The sequence below is a fragment of the Acomys minous genome (assembly GCF_964271855.1).
Source record: "Acomys minous genome assembly, chromosome: 14".
Taxonomy (NCBI): domain Eukaryota; kingdom Metazoa; phylum Chordata; class Mammalia; order Rodentia; family Muridae; genus Acomys; species Acomys minous.
This window is the reverse complement of record NC_140496.1, coordinates 39,627,796-39,648,040: the sequence shown is the minus strand read 5'-3', so window position 1 is coordinate 39,648,040 and position 20,245 is coordinate 39,627,796.

Below are 20,245 nucleotides of genomic sequence, written 5' to 3'. Positions count from 1 at the left end.
TGGACAAGGTACAAATATCTTCCCGGAGCTGACATTCTGGTGGGACATCATGGCACACAGAGAACCAGCTATGCAAGGAGAAGGTTGTCAGCAGTGACGTATGAGAGCAAGTATTGAAATAGGAAAGTAATTTAGGGTTTCTTAGATCACGAGGCCCAGAGTCAGGATCAGACATTGCAACGAGGGCAAAAGTAACGAGACACTGTAATTTAGGCAAAGATGGAAGAACACAGCATCCTAGGTGGTGGAGGGGCACCCTGTGCATAGGCCCTAGGCCAGATGTCCAGTAGCTTGAAATGTTATAGAAACCATAGAAAGTATAAAGAACAAGATTCTCAAGCCGCATGTGCTGGCACACGCTTTTAATCCCAGCAGAGGCAGGTGGGTTGCCATGAGTTCAAGGCCAGCCTGCTCTACAAAGCAAGTCCAGGACAGCCAAGGCTACACAGAGAAACCCTGTCTTGGAAAAATAAAAAAACCATAACCTGTGAATCCCAGCATTCCCCTACACGTTCCACAGCTGGTGCATTCTGGGTCTATGGTGCCAGGCTCTGCCCCCAGGCCATGCTGGGAGAGGGCTGGCAATGAAGGAAGTAGAGGCTTTCCTGGCCACAGCACAGCAGAGACCAAGACCAGCAAAGCCACCTATGGGCATATGGCTTCTGCTTCCTGCCCCTGTTCTGTCACAGCTTCCTAACACAGGCTGCGAGTCACCTTGGGCTAAATGGCAGGGCTCTGGTAACCTCTGCCTTCCCAAGTGGCTCCGTGCAGGCCTCCTGTACTGCATGGATTTAAGTGCTGCAAGTTACAGGCGCTGTGCTTCCATACAGCCCCCCAACCCGGACCTCTACCCACTATTGTAGCTGTGCTTTGAGAAGGGCCCGGAGAGCCCTTTCCCCTTTGGCACAGAGGATCAAGGCTTTAGCTTGGGCCAATGTAGACCACGTTCTGAGCACATCCAACTCACATGCATTCTTAATGCCTTGGCATTTAGACTACAAGAAGCTTCCTGTAGCGGAACAGGGCAGTGGGGTGACAGGTGCACCTCAGCTTCCTGCTCACAGCCCTGCCTTTGTGGTAATCGTTGGGCCCACAGGGAGAACACAGGTTAGCCCAGGCCCCCTGTACCTGCTTATCCAGATTCCACAGCTCTGGGAACCTGGCTCCTATTGCTCGCCCTCATTTTACAGCTGAGAAAGTGGAGGGTCTGGTGTGTCCAAACTGTTGACAGTAGGCCCACTTGCACTACCGCTATGCACACCACGATGTGAGTGCTGGGAGTTGAGCACAGACCTTGGTGTATGCAGGTCAAGCACTTCACTGAGTGAGCTTATCTCCCCATCACTAGAATGAACTTTTAGTTGACAGGTAAAAAGTTGTACATTTGCTTGAGCAATTGTAGGCTCAATTTTCTTAGCCAATATATTTTATTAACAACTTAGTGACCGAGCGTACATCACTTATAACCCGACTAACCAAAACAATAGGAAATGAGGATTAATGGACACAATAACAAAACTATAAGGATATCAGTTCCGAGGAACGATTCTCCTGGCACAATCTGCAGGATTTCTTCTGCTGAAACCTAGAGTAACCAGAACCCAGAACCTCAGAAGGAGCCGGAACCCCGAAGCCTTCCCTCGAGCGGTTCTCTCTAGGAGCGTCTTGAAGTGCAGCGATGAACAGCCAAAACTATCCCAAGTCTCCAAAAAGCCCCGCCTCCAGCTCTGGGCTCATTTATATATCTCCTCCCAGAGTCTGGTCACAGGATCTTTTCAGCCAGCAACAATCAAGCTCCCGCATGAGGTGGTTGGTCTTCTAGTGGATTAACCTCACCTGTTCTCTCACAAGACCGGTCCAATCCTGCACTTGGGATCCTAAAAACCAGGTTTATCTCTCCTTCAAGTATAACTCAGAGGTAGGGTGTGTACCCCGAGGGGGCAAGGCCCTGGGGTTGATCCCCAAGTACTGTAAAAACAGAGCGTGTCTTCCTAGTGTACCATGTCTTGTCTAGATACACGCATCCAGGGCTGGAGAGATGGCTCAGAGGGTTAAGAGCACTGCCTGCTCTTCCAGAGGTCCTGAGTTCAATTCCCAGCAACCACATGGTGGCTCACAACCATCTATAATGTGATCTGGTGCCCTCTTCCGTTGTGCAGACATACATGCAAGCAAAACACTGTATAGATACACGCGTCCAGAGTGTGAAGCTCAAATCAGGGCAGTTAGTGTACTCGTCACCTGAGGCATTTGCCGTTCCTCTGTGGTGAGACCATTGATCCTACGGCTGTTTTGAAGCACACCGAGCATTGTTATCAACCACGGTCACCCCAGCACTTAGCCACTCTACCTGGACAATTCCGCACCATGTCCGGCCTCTCTCCAGGCCCCACTTCATGTCCACCTTCCCGCCATCCTACTTTCTACTTCCAAAAACCAGCTTTTTTTTTTCTCCAGATTCCTGGCTTTTAAAACAATAAAGGGAAATAGATGAAATGAATTTTAACCCCATAATTTCAACAGACTCTACCCAAAGCATCATCATGTTGGCGTGCAATCAGCATTTAAAGCTGCTGCTGAAACCGCCTGAACCCCTGTGCCCTTTTTCACTCTCAGGCTTTGGCATCAGGCTGCACGGATACACACACAGCACGGGCTGATTCAGATGAGCCACGTTTCAAGCCCCCAACAGCTACGGGTGGCCGGTGCCTTCAACAATGAGCAGACGGCGGCTCTGCTTTCAATGCAGCCGCTGGAACGGGCCTTTACAAAGTAGACCAGAGCGTGTCATGTCTCTGCTGGGAGTGATGCGATGGTTTCAGTTTCTGAGTCAAAGTCCTTACAAGGTGAACAGTCTTTGTCCAGCCGCCTGCCCTCTGCTATGTGCTGGGTCTTTGTCTTTCTCCTTCCTGTGGTATTCCTGTCCCACATCACCCCTGGCCTGCCTCCTGGCTCGCCTCAAGCTCATAGCCCAGCACCACATTCTTAGGGTGGCCTGTCTGACTGCTTTATTTCACCTGTCCTCCCAGCCTCTATTCCTCTCTTTATCTCAGACCCCACTTTTTTTTCTTTCTTTCTTTCTTTCTTTCTTTTTTTTTTTTTTTGGTTGTTGTTGTTGGTTTTTTTTTTTTTTGTTTTTCAAGACAGGATTTCTCTGTGTATCCTTGGCTGTCCTGGAGTCACTTTATAGACCAGGCTGGCCTCAAACTCACAGCAATTCACCTGCCTCTGCCTCCCGAGTGCTGGGATTAAAGACGTGCGCCACCACCGCCCGGCTCAGGCACCACTTCTAATTCATTTCCCTTCCAAGTACTTATTCTTTTAATTGGCTATATAATGTTCCTATTTAAGGCGCTTTCTATCTTTGTTCCCCTCGTTAATAAATACTGGCTTCGAGTAGAGAAGGGACTTTTGTCTGGTTTATGCATAGTCCTATGCCTAGAGTTTGGCACATAGCAGGTATCAGCAAATGTTGCTTGTCGGGATGTGGAAGATAGAGTGCATTAGATGTGTAGATGGATGGATGGTGTGGTGGTTTGAACAAAAACGGCCCCCACAGGCGTATATGTTTGAACGCTTAGTCTCTAGTTAGCGGAACTATTTGGGAAGGATTAGGAGGTGTGGCCTTGTTGGCGGAGATGTGTCACTGGGAATGAATTTTGAGGTTTCAAAGGCCCATGCTAGGTCAAGTGCCTCCCCTCTCTCTCTCTCTCTCTCTCTCTCTGCCTGATGCCTCTGGATCAGGATATAAAGCTCTCAGGTACCACTTCAGTGCCATGCCTCTCTCGATTTCCCACCATGATGATCATCACTTACCCTCTAAAACTGTAAGCAAGCTCCCAATTAAATGTTCTCTTTTATAAGAGTTGCTTTTTTATGGTGTCCCTTCATAGCTATATAACTAAGATGGATGGATGGATGGATGCATGCATGCATAGCTGTGTGGATAGATGATAGATGCAGTTGTGGGTGAGTGCATAGATAATTGGATGGATAGGTTGGTGGGTGTGTGGCTGTTTGGATGGATGGATGTTGGATTGATGGCTATATGTGTGGAAGGATGGGAGGATCAGTGTGTAAATGTTTAGGTATTTGGATGTTTGGATAGGTGTTGTATAGATGGGTGAATACATAGAGACCTATCACGTGACAAGGCAGGGCCAATGACAAGGCCATTATTTCAACTCTTACACATATGTGTGATGAGGCCCGGGGAGCCTTTGGTCATACCAGGGCAGGTTTCTAGGCGCACTGAATGCAGGGGCCTGCTTTCCTGAAGAATCCACTGTGCAACATCAGGAGCTGCAAGACACACAGCTGTCGAGGACACCCCTGGAAGCTCACTTTCTCAGGCCGACTTCTTATGTGGCCCGAGAAGGATTTAAAAGATCTGTGATTTGAAGACAAAAGAAATCTCCCAAGTCTTCCCAATGAATGTTCACAGTTCATTGTTTGTAACTGCACATAAAATGAAATTATGAGAAATTATATGAATTCTCTTTGAAGGCTTCCCATAAGGAATGGATTTAAGAAGAAAAGTCCCAGGGCTGGAGAAGATGACTCAGAAGTTAAGAACATTTGTTCTTACAGAGGACCTGGGTTCAAACCTCAGCACTCACATGGTAGCTCACAACTGTCTGTCACTCTAGTTCAGGGGGGATCTGACACCCTGTTCTGACCTCCAGGAGCGCCAGGCATGCACACAGTACACATACAAGCATGCAGACAAAACACTCCTGCGCATTAAATAAATAAGTAAATCCTATTTTCTGCTCTCAAAGGACATGTCCTCAGCAAAGTGTTCTGGGCCCATCCTGAGAAACAGCGGCAGGGACAGCGCACAGAGCCCAAGCTCAGCCCTGCACATGAACCTGGCCTTGTCAAGCACTTCACACACCCTGTTTCAGATCATCACTGCAGACAGGAGAGAGGCACGCCGTTTATTAGCTCTGGAAATTAGAGGCTCAGGAGGCTCAGTCAGCTGCTCCCCAAGTGACACCCGCATCTGGAACTGTCTGGTCTGGTATCTTGGAGCCCAATGGCGCCTTTGCCACATCAGGCTTTGAAGAGTCTCCAGGCATGCCAACGGATGCCAACAGAGTCCATGGCAGGAATGTTACTGAAGACCACACCCGTCTTCCATGTCACCCTGCCCTGCCCCCCCTCAGGTCTCTGAAGTACAGAATCACACTTCACAATCACGTTGGAGTATATTAAAGTGTTAGGTTTTCAATGTAAGCAATGAAGTTACACTGAGACTTTAAATCCCTACTTGGGCATGTCTCCACTTATTTTCAACGCTCTGGACCCAAAGAGGCCCACTGTAGACTCAGCTCTCTATAGATTCCTCCTGTCTAGTGTACTTCCTGTGATGCAGGCCAGGACTTCCTGTCCTTTGACCTCAGTTTCCTTCCTAGCCCCAGCATTCTAGGAAAATCTGATTTTTGCCGCTGCCACAGAGTGTACTGACAGGAACGAAGAGAGACACCCAGCCTTCGCCTGGAACCCTTGATAACACCCACTAGTGGGCCTCTCACCACAGGGTCCTTAGATGTTGTTGCCCCTGCACTGGTGGCTCACTCCGTGTGCGGATGCCTTCCTTGCGGGTGGTAACATGATCTCACGTCCACCTGATGCTGCAGCAGGCAGCTGCACCACTCCTCCCGCCCTCCCCCCATACTCCTTGTCTCAATGTCAGAGCCTCTGCCTAGCAGCCCCCCTCTTCTCTGGGTGAAAAACCTGGGCTCCCCAGTTTCTTTCTTTCCTTTTTTTGTTTTGTTTTGTTTTGTTTTTTTCGAAACAGGGTTTCTCTGTGTAGCCTTGGCTATCCTAGACTCACTTTGTAGACCAGGGTGGCCTCGAACTCACAGTGATCCACCTGCCTCTGCCTCCCCACCATGCCCGACTCCCCACTTTCTTTCAATAACGACTTAAAGCACCTACTTAAAGCAAACTGAAGGGGGTGGTCTGGTGCAGGCTCTGCATTCTGGGAGCTTAGTTCACAGAATTGAACATGCAGTCCACATAACAAACACACAAAAGAAACCAGAGGGGCCTCTTAGAGGATGGCCACACTCTTAATGATAAGGAACTGGGCCTGGAGAGATGGATCAGCGGTTAAGAGCACTGCCTGCTCTTCCAGAGGACCTGAGTTCAATTCCCAGCAACCACATGGTGGCTCACAACCATCTATAATGAGATCTGGTGCCCTCTTCTGGTGTGCATGAAGACAGTGTACTCATATACATAAAATAAATAAATAAATCTTTAAAAAAGAAAAAGAAAATTTAATTTTAAAAAATGATAAGGAGGGCTGGAGAAATGGCTCAGCGGTTAAGAGCACTGACTGCTCTTCCAGAGGTCCTGAGTTCAATTCTCAGCAACCGGATGGTGGCTCACAACCATCTATAATGTGATCTAATGCCCTCTTCTGGCGTACATGCAAGCAAAACACTGTATGCTTAATAAATAAATAAATAAATAATAAAAAAGCAGTATTGGGGGGTGGGCTGGGAGAAAAATATACAAGGCCATCTCCAAGGGGAGGAAACCAAGCTTCCTGCCAAGTATCCTACTTTCTGTCAGGGTTAAGGGACAGAGAAGAGTGTCATGAGAGAAATGGGGCAGATCAAGTGCACAGCCACTGCTCACGTGAGGGTTGTCATTTTAACTTTTAATCCTGTCATTCTGACTGACCAAGCAAGCAAAAGGTAGCCAGAGAGGGCTGAAGGACACTAGGGAGTTGGAGCTTTGAAGCTGCTTAGACAGGAGTCCGTTCTAGTCTTTTCCGGCTAGTCACCTGAGTTGCACACTTCACCAAGCTCTGTGCCTCAGTTTCCTCATCTGCAAAGTGACGGAAGGCTCTGTCTGAGGCCTAGGAATGCAGCTCAGTGGTAGAGTCCGTGGCTAGAATGTACAAGCCTCGGTAGCATTTCCAGCACCTCAGGGGGGCGGGGGTGGGGGGGGAAAGGCTAGCCTTAGCTCAGGGTGCTCTAACCAAACTCCGGAGAGCTGCTTGCCAGCTTGGGTTTGTTGCTGTTTCAGTGTTGACCACAGAGCTCAGGGTTGGATGCTTGCTAGAAAAATCCTCCAGCACTGAGCTATATGCCCCAGTCCCAGACACCACTTTCTTAAGGGTCTGGAGAGAAGTACTAGCACTTTCCCTGCCTCTCAGCGGCGCCCTCTGGTGGAGAGAGGAGGAGCTATTGTCTCCCTCTGCAAGTGAAAGAAGGCCCACGAGCCGGACTGGCCCTGGCAGGAAGGTCTCACACTAAAAATGCAAAACCTGATTATCCATTTGCAGGGCAGTGTTGGCGCACACCTTTGATCCAAGCACTCAGGAGGCAGAGGCAGGCAGATCTCTGAGCTCGAAGCCAGCCTGGTTCACAGAGTGAGTTCTAGGACAGTCATAGCTCTACACAGAGAAATCTTGTCTCAAGAAAAAACAAATAAACAAAAACTTACCACTCTTCAAAATCCTTGGTGGCACATGCCTTTAATCCTAGCACTTAGGGGGCAGAGGCGGGCGAATCGCTGTGAGTTCGAAGCCAGTCTGGTCTACAAAGAGAGTCCTGGACAGCCAAGGCTACACAGAGAAACCCTGTCTCGAAAAACCAAATAAAACCAAACAAAATCCTTCCTCCAGAACCAGCCACTCAAACAAGATACCAGACACACATTCAGGTCTCCTCCTCCTCCTCTTCTTCCTCTTCTTCCTCCTTCTTGTTTTTTGTTTTTGGTTTGTTTGTTTTTTGTTTTTTGGTTTTTTTTGGTTTTTCGAGACAGGGTTTCTCTGTGTAGCCTTGGCTATCCTGGACTCGCTTTGTAGACCAGGCTGGCCTCGAACTCACAGCGATCCACCTGCCTCTGCCTCCTGAGTGCTGGGATTAAAGGCTGCGCCACCACTGCCCGGCCTCCTTCTTGGTTTTTTGAGACAGGGTTTCTTTATGTAGCCTTGGCTGTCCTGGCCTCCCTTTGTAGACCAGGCTGGCCTCAAACTCAGAGATCCACTTGCCTCTGCCTCCTGAGCGCTAGGATTAAAGGCGTGCACAACCACTGCCCGGCCACACTCAGTTCTTATCTGTTCTCTGTACGGCATGACTCCAGGGAGGATGGCGTGGGGCCCAGAGCTGTACATACACCCTCTCCAAGCTCCCCCGCGCCCACTTCAGAAAGAGATCATTGAGGAGGGATCAGAAGAGAGGCTGCACACTGTGGCTCACTCAGGGCTTTGCAGAACACTCAGTGCCATGAAGGAGTCCATTGCATGTCATTACCACAGTGGTCATCTGTCACTCCCACCAAAAAGAAAAAGCACACCCGTAGTCAGACTTCAGATTTGTGCATTTTCTCTCTCTCTCTCCTTTTGTCTCTCTGTCTCTCTCTTCCTCTCTTTCTCTCCCCTCTTCCTCCCCTCTCTCTCCCTCTCTTTCTCCCTCTCTCTCCCCCTTCTTCCCTCTCCTCCTCTTCCTCCCCCTCTCTCTTCTTCCCTCTTTTTTTATATATTTTTTTAAAGATGTACTTATTTATTACATATACAGTGTTCTGCCTGCATGTACACCTGCACGCCAGAAGATCTCATTATAGATGGTTGTGAGCCACCATGCGGTCTCTGGGAATTGAACTCAGGACCTTTGGAAGAGCAGCCCATGCTCTTAACCTCTGGAGCCATCTCTCCAACCCCTCTTCCTCCCTCTTTTTTCCTCCCTCTCTTCCTCTATCTCTCTCCCTCTCTCCCTCCTTTCCTCCCTCCCTCCCTCCCTCCCTCTCTTCCCCATCTAGTTAGAGTCCACACAGGGCAGAGAGAGGTCCCATCCCATTACGTTTCCTGTCAGATGAATGGCTGGGCACATCTACTGACCAATAGCCACCACCCCTTTGCCTCCTGGTCAGAGGGGCAAGAGAGAGTGGTAGAGTCTGTGACAAGATTGTCCATCTGCCTTATTTTGCCAGCGGCTGCTTCAGAGCCAGTTACTGAGAGCAAATACTGATGCCCGAGTGCCCGCTGTGCTAATCTTCAATAGGAGGTAAAGCCTGCTGTACAGGGAGATCTCCTGGTTTGCTTAACACTGGTAACCAATGCAGACATCTTACAGCCATTGTCAGTCTAAAGGAAACACACTGGGAGGTGACAGTGGGCCAGTGGGCCACCTTTAGGACAGGAGGCAAGTGTACACTTTTGGAGCACAGAAGAAGGGTATGTAATTTACATGGAGCACTGGGCTAGACTCAGGCCTGACCCAAGGTCGAGGGAGAACTAAGCTGGTCAAAGCTGGATGAGAAAGAGCAGGATGGGATGAGCAAAGGCCTGGGGCCTGACCATCTTTGCTGCTGTCAGGGCTGGCTAGCAGGGTGGCTGGGATAGAGTGGGTGAGCAGAATTGGCCCTAAAGACTAGACCAGGAGTCTAGAATCTTCTCTACTCTGGCTCTTGTCTTCCTCAGGAGGGCTTCTAAATCTTATGGTATTAAGGAGAAAACGCCTGGTGGCCTTCGCTAAATCTTTGGCTGTGCCGCCCCCCACCCCCTTATTTGACAGAGCTCCGGCCTCCCTTCCCTCTGGTAATCTCCACAGCTCACTCATAAATTATGAGCGCATTCATTTGCATGTCAGAAGCTCGGCCAAGAAATTAGATAAAATTGATCCACCGCAATTTATTCTCTCTATTTTTCCAAGAAATGGCCTCCGTCCCATGTTTTATTCATGGAGACACCAGCTCTCTCTTTTATCTCCAACCCCAGTAACATTTTCAATTTACTCAATTTATAGCTGCAAGACGCCCTTGGGCTGGGCAGGAGGAGGCCACCCAGGAAGGTCCGCTGCACCCTGGGGCTCACCCAGTCTAAGTAGTCTCAGCCCGTCAGAGCACTGAAGGGAGATACAAGCTGCTTCTAGCAAGATCTCACAGGCCCTGGGCTCAGAAGCTTTCCTGGGGAGCCTGCAAAGATGCAAGTGCGCACTGAGGACCTTAGGCTCCTCAGAGAGCTGAGTGTGGGTGCCATGTATCTGCTGGACCTGGGAGCCTAAACACACCCTCTCTCCTGGGCACCTTTGGCCTGACACTGGGCCACTGACACCTGACACTGGTGAGGAGGAGAGAAACGTGGACCTGTCATCCCTCCAGCTCCACTATTGCACCTGGAGAAAGTTCTTTTCCACCTGCAGGTTGAGAACATTTCTTGTCCAGAAGGAATACGGATTTGATTTAATTGGTCTTTTTATACCTGGAATCGCTGCCTTTCCTGAGAGCCACAGTTTCTATCAAGTTTGAGCCACAAGGCTGGCAGTGGTGGCGTCAGCTCACTATCCACACAGAGACACCTGGCATGTGTCTGACAAGCCACCAGGAGGAGCCTTCGGGTGCTAAACACTCGGCTGTCAGAGCCATAGTTTCTGCAATGTGAAGCAGCAGAGCTTGGTGGGAACTGCAACAAACAGGAGAGGGATCTTATTAGTAAGAGTGACCACGAGATGGGGCTGGAGAGATGGCTCAGTGGTTAAGAGCACTGCCTGCTCTTCCAAAGGTCCTGAGTTCAATTCCCAGCAACCACATGGTGACTCACAACCATCTGTAATGTGATCTGATGCCCTCTTCTGGCCTGCAGGAGTACATGCAGGCTGAGCACTGTATACATAATAATAAATAAATCTGGAAAAAAAAAAAGAGTGACCATGAGGAAACACTGCAGGCCACATTACCAGAACTTCTTAAAAAACCCACTTTAACCTGGGAATAAAGTCCAACTACGTTTTACTCTGCTCCATCATTCTCTCACTATGACGCCTGGGAAGGAGGGGCTGCGTGTCAGCTGTCTCGTGAGAAAACCCAGCCTGGACCTTGAACGGCCCCAACACCCATGTGCTAAAGGCTTGGCCCCCAGCCCATAGATCTCCAGGGAATTGGTGGAAGCTTTAGGAGAGGGGGCCTGGTTACCAGAAGGTACAGCACTGACCTTGAAGGACATATGAGAGCCCTGGTCTCAGCTCCTCTCTTGTTGCTTTCTGGTCACCACTAGGGGACAGGACCAAGCAGAATGGATTGAGACCTCTGAAGCCATGGCAGAACGCTAACATGTCCTTGTATATGCAGACATGCTGTCTTTGTCTTCTTCAGTCTGCCTCTCTCTCTCTCTCTCTCTCTCTCTCTCTCTCTCTCTCTCTCTCTCTCTCTGGTTTTGTAAAGTCAGGGCTTCTCTGTGTAGTCCTGGTACTCGCTTTGTGATTCTGGCCATGAGGACATGAGCTCAGACAGCAGTTTTAGAACACTTAGGGATCTTGAGAGTGAAAACCGATGTTGTGGTTGGCAGAAGAACAAGAAGAAGGCAGGTAGCTGGTGGTGGAGGAGTTATCGTATGATCCTTGACTGCCTACATTTGGACTTGTTCAAGGGGGAAAAAGACATAAGTTGTAGCCTCTTTAATGCAGCTTTTGCACACACCTTTAATCCCAGCACTAGGGAGGCAGAGGCAGGTGAATCTCTGTGAGTCCGAGGGCAGCCTGGTCTACAGAGTTCCAGGACGGGCAGGGCTACAAAAAGAAATCCTGTCTCAAAAAACAAAACAAAACAAAAACACAAAACAAAACCCAAAACGAGACAAGACAGTTTTTTTTTTTAGCTTTCTGTTTCTATGCTGCTGACTTTAACCTAGCACAAGTACAAACAAAATATGACTGCTCACCACTATCCCCACCTTTCAAATTTGGGGAAAGACGGGGGAAATCCGGCTCATATAATCTGTTCTTTACAAGCAAAACCAATAAGGAGGCTGAAGGGAAAGTGTAAAGAGTGGGCTTCTGGGCTCTCAGCTCACAGAGGCCAAAGGAAGTCATTGGCCTTGTGTGGTGTGTTGTCAGCCTAGTGTGGCAGAGGAACCTCCATGGAGGCAGAGGACTGCACCACGTGGCTCTGTGTGGTCCTAATGCTGCACAAATGACAATACTGTCTTCACATGCAGTGGTTCCAAAGCCTAGGACAAAAGCCATTGAGTAAACAGTAACCAGGTAGAGTAGTCAGTCTCTCCAGAGGAAAGAGGCCAGCGCTTGAGTCTATGCATCACCAGAGCACACTGGGACCAGGCCCTGCTTCACAACCCCGTTGGAGCACATCAGAGGTGGGGGAGGAGGCTGCATCACACTCTCAGAGGGAGGCATGCAGGCAGAATAAGGCGCTCAGGCCAAGATGTCAGAGGGTCCTGCCAGGTCTCAGCATTCACTTCCCAGCTCGGGGCTGTGAGGAATAAAAGACCCAATTCTTTTATTATATATGTATTTAGTTGTGTGTGTGTGTGTGTGTGTGTGTGTGTGTGTGTGTGTGTGTATGTATGCATGTATGTATGCATGTATATATGTATGTATGTGACAGGGTTTCTCTGTGTAGCCCAGGCTGTCCTAAAACTTACTCTGTAGACCGGACTAGCCTTGAACTCAGAGATCCACCTGCCTCTGCCTCCCTAGTGCTGGGATTAAAGACATGCACCACCACCTGCCTGGCAAGGCCCAGTTCTTAAACGCTTAGAGAAGTTTTCTGTTCCCTGAACAACCAAAAGCACCAAGGTAGGGCAGCCCTGAGCTAGGCGAGGACACTGACTCTCCCATATACTCAAGGAACGGATTCTTTCAAATTTTTGTAGTTTTTTTCCTTTTATGTGTATGCCTGTGTGGTTGTGGTTATGTACGCTTAAGTGGGCAGGATTCCATGGAGCTGAAAAGGGCATCAAAGCCTGGAACTGGAGTTATAAATGGTTGTGAGCCTCCATGTTGGTGCTGGGAACTGAACCTGGCTCTCTGGGGGAGCAGTCAGTGCTCTTGACCCCTGAGCCATCTCTCCAGGCTTTAAGGAACAGATTCTTATATCTTTCTACCTGCCCACTGTGGTAGACTGGAGTCGTGGCTTGCATTTCTCACCTCTGCCCTCTAACTCCTGCCCTGTGCTGGCGAGGCACCTACACCAAACCCAACTGCACACCTTGCTCCGACTCACTTCTGTTGGAAGATGGATGTAGGCAGAGGTTAGCCTCAGGCATGCTCCTCAGGGCCTGTCCTTGGTGCCTCCACTATCATTCCCAGAGTAGGAGAGACACAAAGCCTGGGCCAACTCCAATCAATGAGTAACACCTTTCAATTGTATTTTATTTTATTTTATTATTTTTTTTTCAAGATAGGGCTTTTCTGTGTAGCCTTGGCTCTCCTGGACTCACTTTTGTAGACCAGGCTGGCCTCGAACTCACAGCGATCTGCCTGCCTCTGCCTCCCGAGTGCTGGGATTAAAGGCGTGCGCCACCACCACCCAGCTTCAATTTTATTTTTTATGTATATACAATATTTGCATTAATTCTCAGAGATTTCCGTACAATGTATTTTTTTATCATATTCACCCCCCACTCTTCTCCTTATCTCTGACAATAACTACCCCACCCCTGCCAACATTTTTATAACTACTGAGTCCAATTCATGCAGCCTATGAATGCATAGCTATGGGGTCATCTACTGGGGTATGGTCCACCCGCCTGAGATCACACGCTTAAAGGAAACTCATTCTCCCTCCCTCAGAAACCATCAGCTGTGCCTACCTCCTCAGCCAGGGGTGTGGTTATAGCTTCTCACCATGTTAGAACGTCAGCTGACCTGACCTTGTGCGAGCCACCGCAGCTGCTACGGGTTCGTATGTCCTGTCATGTCCAGGAGACACCATTGCACCCTGCCCTTCCTGCCTCTGGCCCTGACAATCTTCCTGTCCCACCTTTGCCCTGATTTATGACAATTTCTAACTAAGTGTCATATACTGCACAGCGTTGTGTCCTAACGCAACCAATATACATCCCAGGCACGCGCGTGGACTTGAACTTCAGCCAGCCTTCCTCACGGCTCCGAGCAACCACATGAAGCCGTGACTGAGGGCACAAAGAGCCAAGGGAGCGTTCCTAAGGTGGCACTTTTAGAAGAGCACAGGCAAGGCTTCTTTTGAGGGTAGACTCCTCAGCCAGCACCTCATCGCACACCAGGCTTAAACAGCCCTTGGCAAGAGGAAGAGTCAGCGAGACTCAAGCACCAAGAAAACCACTCTCTCTTCCAGAAAGGCCAGCCCTTGAGGGAGGGCAAGGAACTTGGGGTGAGAAGCAAAGTACAGCATTTGTGTGAGGAGGTGTGGTGTCCGTGGGACAGTCAGTGACCTGAGCCCTATGTGGGCAACCAGTTCCCTTCCCTGTCAGGTAGAAGGACGCATGGTCTACCTAATGCTCTGGTAACAAACGAACAAAAACAGGTGACAGGTGAAGTCTATCAGATGTTAGTTTTACCCTGAAACATCTCCATTGTGTCTTGTCCTATGTAGTTTGTTTTGGGTTTTCTTTTCTTTTCTTTCTCTCTCTCTCTCTCTCTCTCTCTCTGTGTGTGTGTGTGTGTGTGTGTGTGTGTGTGTGTGTGTTGTTTTGTTTTTCTTCCTTTCTTTCTTTTTGTTGTTTCTTTTTTGAGATAGGGTTTCTCTGTGTAGCCTTGGCTGTCCTGGACTCGTTCCACCTGTCTCTGCCTCCCAAGTGCTGGGATTAAAGGCGTACACCACCACACCTGGCCCCCCCCCTTTTTTTTTGGCTTTTCAAGACAGGCTTTCTCTGTGTAGCCTTGGCTGTCCTAGACTCATTTTGTAGACCAGGCTGCCCTGTTGGTTTTGCTTGTTTGTGTAATTTATTTTGTGTGTGCTTGTGTGTAGACAGCAGAGAACGGCTCAGAGTCAATTCTTTCTTTCTACCTTTGTGGTCCTGGGAATGGCACACAGCTGTTTATAACCAGTGCATTTGCCCCCTGTGCCATCCTACCAGCCTCCAACTCTGCTGGTTCTTCTTCTTCTTCTTCTTCTTCTTCTTCTTCTTCTTCTTCTTCTTCTTCTTCTTCTTCTTCTTCTTCTTCTTCTTCTTCTTCTTCTTTTTAAACATTTATTTATTGGGCTGGAGAGATGGCTCAGTGGTTAAGAGTGCCGCCTGCTCTTCCAAAGGTCCTAAGTTCAATTCCCAGCAACCACATGGTGCCTCACAACCATCTATAATGTGATCTGATGCCCTCTTCTGGCCTATAGGTGTACCTGTAGGCAGAGCACTGTATACATAATAATGAATAAATAAATCTTTTTTTAAAAAAAAGACTTATTTATTTATTATGTATAGTGTCATGCCTGCATGTACTCCTGCCGACCAGAAGAGGGCGCCATATTCATGTACCCCACTACAAGATGGGTAGATGAACCCTCTCTGCCAATCATCTTCAAAAGAGGTGGGGACTAGGGAAGAACCAGGACCTGGCTGGCTCTGTCTGACAGTCCAGATCTGCAGCTTTGAGGGGGGCAGCACCTGCTCAAAAGGAAAGATGAGCTCCTGGGAGTCTGAGCACACTGGCGCCCACCTCAGCAACATGGCATCAAGCACTTCCATGGCCAGGGGAGGGCTGCACTCGCCGCTCTTGCAAAGAAACTTGAATTCGGTTCCCAGCACCCACCTGGGAGCTCACAACCGGCTGTAATTCCATTTTCAGAGGATCTGATGCCCTCCCCTGGCCTTTGTGTTCTGTGCAGGGCACTGCACATACAGGATCTTTAGGACCCAGAAGTGCCCACCTACAGGGCAGACCGCTCAGAAGCCTGAAATCTCTTCATCTGAGGTAACAGCAAAGTCTACAAAGATGTTCCCCCAGGGTAAAAGACCTGTGCTGTGTGTCTGCAATTTCAAGACTCCAGAGGCTGAGGCAGGAGGATTGATGGTCCCAGGCCAGCCTGGGTTACATGGTAGTCTTGTCTAAAATAAATAAATAAAGCTGGATGGTGTTGGCCACACACCTTCAACCCCAGCACTCAGGAGGCAGAGGCAGGTAGATCTCTGAATTTAAAGTTAGCCTGGTGCACAGTGTGAGTCCCAGGACCAGGGCTACTCAGAGAAACCCTGTGTTGACATACACACCCCCCATAATAAATAAATCAAGTAAATAAATAAATAATAAGCACCATTAAACAATAGTCCTGCTGTTTTACTCCCTCCCCCCATTTAGCTGTCTGTGTGGGTTAGGCCCCATTTCAAAGGTAAAAGGCCTGAATTCTGGAGAAGCACCTGGCCATAGTCCCCAGGAAGAGTCCAGTGACCTGAGGACTGGCTTCCTCGCTCTCAGTGAACAAGAGATCCCAGCACACAAGCCACTAACCTCCAGGCCAAGACCCTCTCTGGCCAGTCTCCCAGATGCCATCAGTGCGGCCCAAGGCGCCCTCAAGTCTGGGCATCTGAAGCTGTGTGATGCTGCTGCAGCCAGTGGAGCCGACACTAAGAGGGTCTCGGCCAGACCTCTCCCGACACGGGTCAGACACAAGATCTTCCTCCCGCCAGCCCTGTTATCATCATAATGTGCTGCTTGTAAAATACATTCTTTAAATGCCTGTCATATTTTATCTGATGTGTACAATTGATTTTTCTTTTTGGGTGACAGGGAGTATGAGCCAGCTGCCTAATGCTCTCTCCATCAGCCACGACTCCAGCATCCTCCATCCCACTCTGACGAGGCCTCGAACTGGCTCAGGAGAGGGGATCCTCAGCTCTGGGACTTGGTGAGCTGTGGGGCTGCTCAGATCAGCTTGCGGGTGACGGTCAGAGTCTCTGGTGTACCGCAGAAGCATCAAAGTGTCCCCACTGAAATATTTGCAGGAGGGACGCTAGCTGAGAGCAAAGATCTCAAACCAGAAACATCAGCTATGGGCCAGGTGGCCACAACAGTGCTGTGGGAGTCATCGCTCTGGCCCTGCACAATGGCCAGTGACGTTGGGCTTTCGTTGGTTTCTTTAGGGTCTCACTAAAGCTAGGACAGGCATGGGGAGGGGACATGGAATGACAAACACACTCATGGGTTCTTTGAACATAAGTCTGGTAAAGATCTATGAGGCCTTAAATACCTTTCTGGGCATGCCACATACACCAAAATGGGAAATAAATCTATTTATTTTATTTTATTCCAATTTGAATGCTTTGGGGAGGGTCCTGGGGATGGAACCCAGAGATTCATGCATGCTTACGCCCTCAAGGTCACTACTTAGCCACACCCCCTGCTCACACAGCGTGGCACAGGGGCAGTCAGGGGAGACCTCAGCAAGGAGGTCTAAGCACAAATCTCAGGCTTGAAGGAGCCTAGCTCAGGGCTCTTTGGACTCAATGGGAACAGGACGGCTTAAGGCATATATATATATCTGACTTCAGTCACTCTAGTGCAGCCTGGTGCAATCAGCTGTGGCCAGGAGTCCAAGCTAAATAGGAACTGACTAGTTAGAAAGGGTTGTGTGCGCCCTCCCCTATTCCGAGCAGCAGCACCATGATTTTTCCGGGGGGGGGGGGGCTATCAAATACTGTTCACAAGACCATTTTATTTGCCTTGTCAGCTTGGTTGGGTTTTGTTTGCTTTAGTAACTGAGCAAACATTTGTTTGTGTGTTTATTTTTATTTATCCAGTGTGTTTGTTTGTTTGTTGACAAAGGGCATTCATTGCCTTGTAACTCAGGCTGACCTGGAATTCACCATCGCCCTGTGTCTGCCCTCCAGGTGTGGGGAATATGTGTCCTGTGCTGTCCCCCGCAAGCTTAGCCAACATTTAAAAGCCGGAGGTAATAACGTAGGTATTTTTTTCTTCCCCTTGAAAACAATCCTTCAATCTGTTCTCTCTCTTTCTCCATGCCAATCTTCATTTGTTTTTTCAAGCAGGGTTTCTCTGTGTAGCCCTGACTGTCCTGGGACTTGCTCTGTAGACCAGGTTGGCCTTGAGCTCAGAAATCCACCTACCTCTGTCTCCCTAGTGCTGGGATTAAAGGCGCCACCACCACCACCACTGGCTGTCATCTATTTTTATCTGCCAGGTCCCACTAGCTGTAGTACTAACCCCACCAGTGGCACAATTGCTCTCCCTACTAGACACATGGGTGGACTGTCCCAGCCCCTGAGGCCATCTGACCTGCTGCTTTGACTTAATGGTTGTTCAGTATCTCAGAGGAGTGGACAGGAGCTGGGACAGGGCCTTCTGCCTCCCAGGGCACCTCTGGAACAACTCCCCCAGGGCTCCTGAGGCTGCTTATGGGGTATCTGACCCTGTGCTGGCACCAAAGTAGCCCTCGGAGCAGACAGAAGGGAGAGCTCCCAATGGGCTCTTCTTCTACCCACAGCACAGCATCCTTGCCGGCTTACCGTCCTTTGCCGCCCCTTCCCATGAGCCACCAAATGTACTGAAAAGTTTTTCTTGAGAAGGACAAGAATGTCCAGATCAGTCTAGAACTGAGGACACCAGCCCTGTGCTCATGGCTCTTTTAAGATTTAACTTTAGGGTGCTTGCCTTTTAATCCCAGCACTCAGGAGACAGAGGCGGGTGGATCCCTGTGAGTTTGAGGCCAGCCTGGTCTACAGAGTGAGTCCAGGATGCTAACATAGAGAGACCCTGTGTCAAAAAACAAAACAAAACAAACAAACAAAAAAGATTTAACTTTAGTTCTGCCTATGTGTGTGTGTACGCATATGTATGGTACCTTCAGAGTCCAGAAGAGGGCGCCCAAGGGCTTTGAGCAAGAGGTTAGAGGCGCGATATTTAAGAGGCTGATGGAGTTAGGACCTATCCTTCCCCGGAAGAGGGGCCTTGGTAAAGCCTGGGAGAGAAAGGCAGGACCCTGACAGCAAAGCTGGTCACCATGGCATCCTCTAGTTTGTGGCACTTGCTCCTGTGTTGGGAACCTGCAGGTAGCCAGCTCAGCTCAGCTCAGGCCTGTTGGAGGTCCTAGGTGAAAGGCAACAGAAAACTAATTCAAGTTGGGGCGTTGGGGTGGAGGGACAAGGGTTGGGGGCAGCTCTGGACAGTGGGGGGTACTCAGGGGCAGGAGGGTCCTCCTGCCTCTGGGCGAACACACCTCCATTTCAGAGAGAGGTCCCATGCCCAGTGATGCCTTTACCCAAGGGAGCAGACCCCCTCAAGGCTCCGTGAACCCCTCATTCCTCCCTCTCCAAAATCAGGCAGCATTCGCTTGTTGAGTACTGCATGAGCTTGGTGCCCAGCTGTTCTGTGTGGCTGAGGGAAAGGGAAAGGGAAATTTATAACAAAGAACAGGATATGTGACCACACAAAAATGAGGGGGCAGGACAAAGGCAGGAGGGGCAGTCTTGGTAGGGAGAAGGAATTCAGTTGTATTCAGCTTGAGGGATTGAGGGGTGGGCAGTACAGAGCCGGAAGCTTCAGGGAAGGGGCACTAAGGACCTAGGGATGCCTTGTAGCGTGGGGTTGGCGGAAGTGGGAGGGAAACACAAACTCACGGCCTGTACTTTGTGGTCAGGCCGACACGGCAGGATCCTGCTGGAAGAGGCCCGTGCAGTGTCAGACGGACACTAGGGACAGACACTAGGGACTCTGGTGTTGGGACAATGGGCTAAGGCAATGCGTATAGTACAGTGGGAATACGAACCAATCGCCTGCCCAGAGACCTCTCCTGCAGCCTCAACGGATGGGGGTGAGGCCTGCCTAGCCATTGAGTGAGGGCTGGCTAGGCTCTTCTTAATTCCATTGTGCAAATCCATCCTCACCCTGGGAAATCAAGGGGCCTTCAAAGGCCCATGCTGGAGCTTGCCTTAATCTGGCCAGACACCCTCTTGTGGCAGTGTGTCTTAGTGTGTGTCATTTTAAAATTCTCTTTGTTCAAGCCATGCCGGTGCTGCGTTGTTTCACGGCTTAGAAAACAGACAGAAGAGGTGCTTCTGGCAGGGATATAACCCCATGGGGACCCACTGCTGAGAGGGCGCTCCTAAAGAAGGCTCCAGGCCTAGGGCCCTTGGTGCCCTGGTGCCGCAACGCCTGTGTTGTAGCTGTGGTGAGAAAAGGAATGGGGCTGCTCACCTCTCGTCGGGACACCGAAGAACATTTTAGAGGGTCTGCAGCTGTGTCTTCCTTGGATGAGGCAACATAGTTGGTCTGAGGGTTTCTTCTTCTTCTTCTTCTTCTTTTTTTTTTTTTTTTCTTTTTTGGGTTTTTCGAGACAGAGTCTCTGTGTAGCCTTGGCTGTCCTGGACTCCCTTTGTAGACCAGGCTGGCCTCGAACTCACTGTGATCCACCTGCCTCTGCTTCACCAGTGCTGGGATGAAAGGGGTGCGCCATCACTGCCCAGCTCTTTTTTTTTTTTTTTTTTTGGTTTGTTTGTTTTGAGACAGCATTTCTCTGTGTCACCCTGGTTGTCCTGGACTTGCTCTATAGACCAGACTGG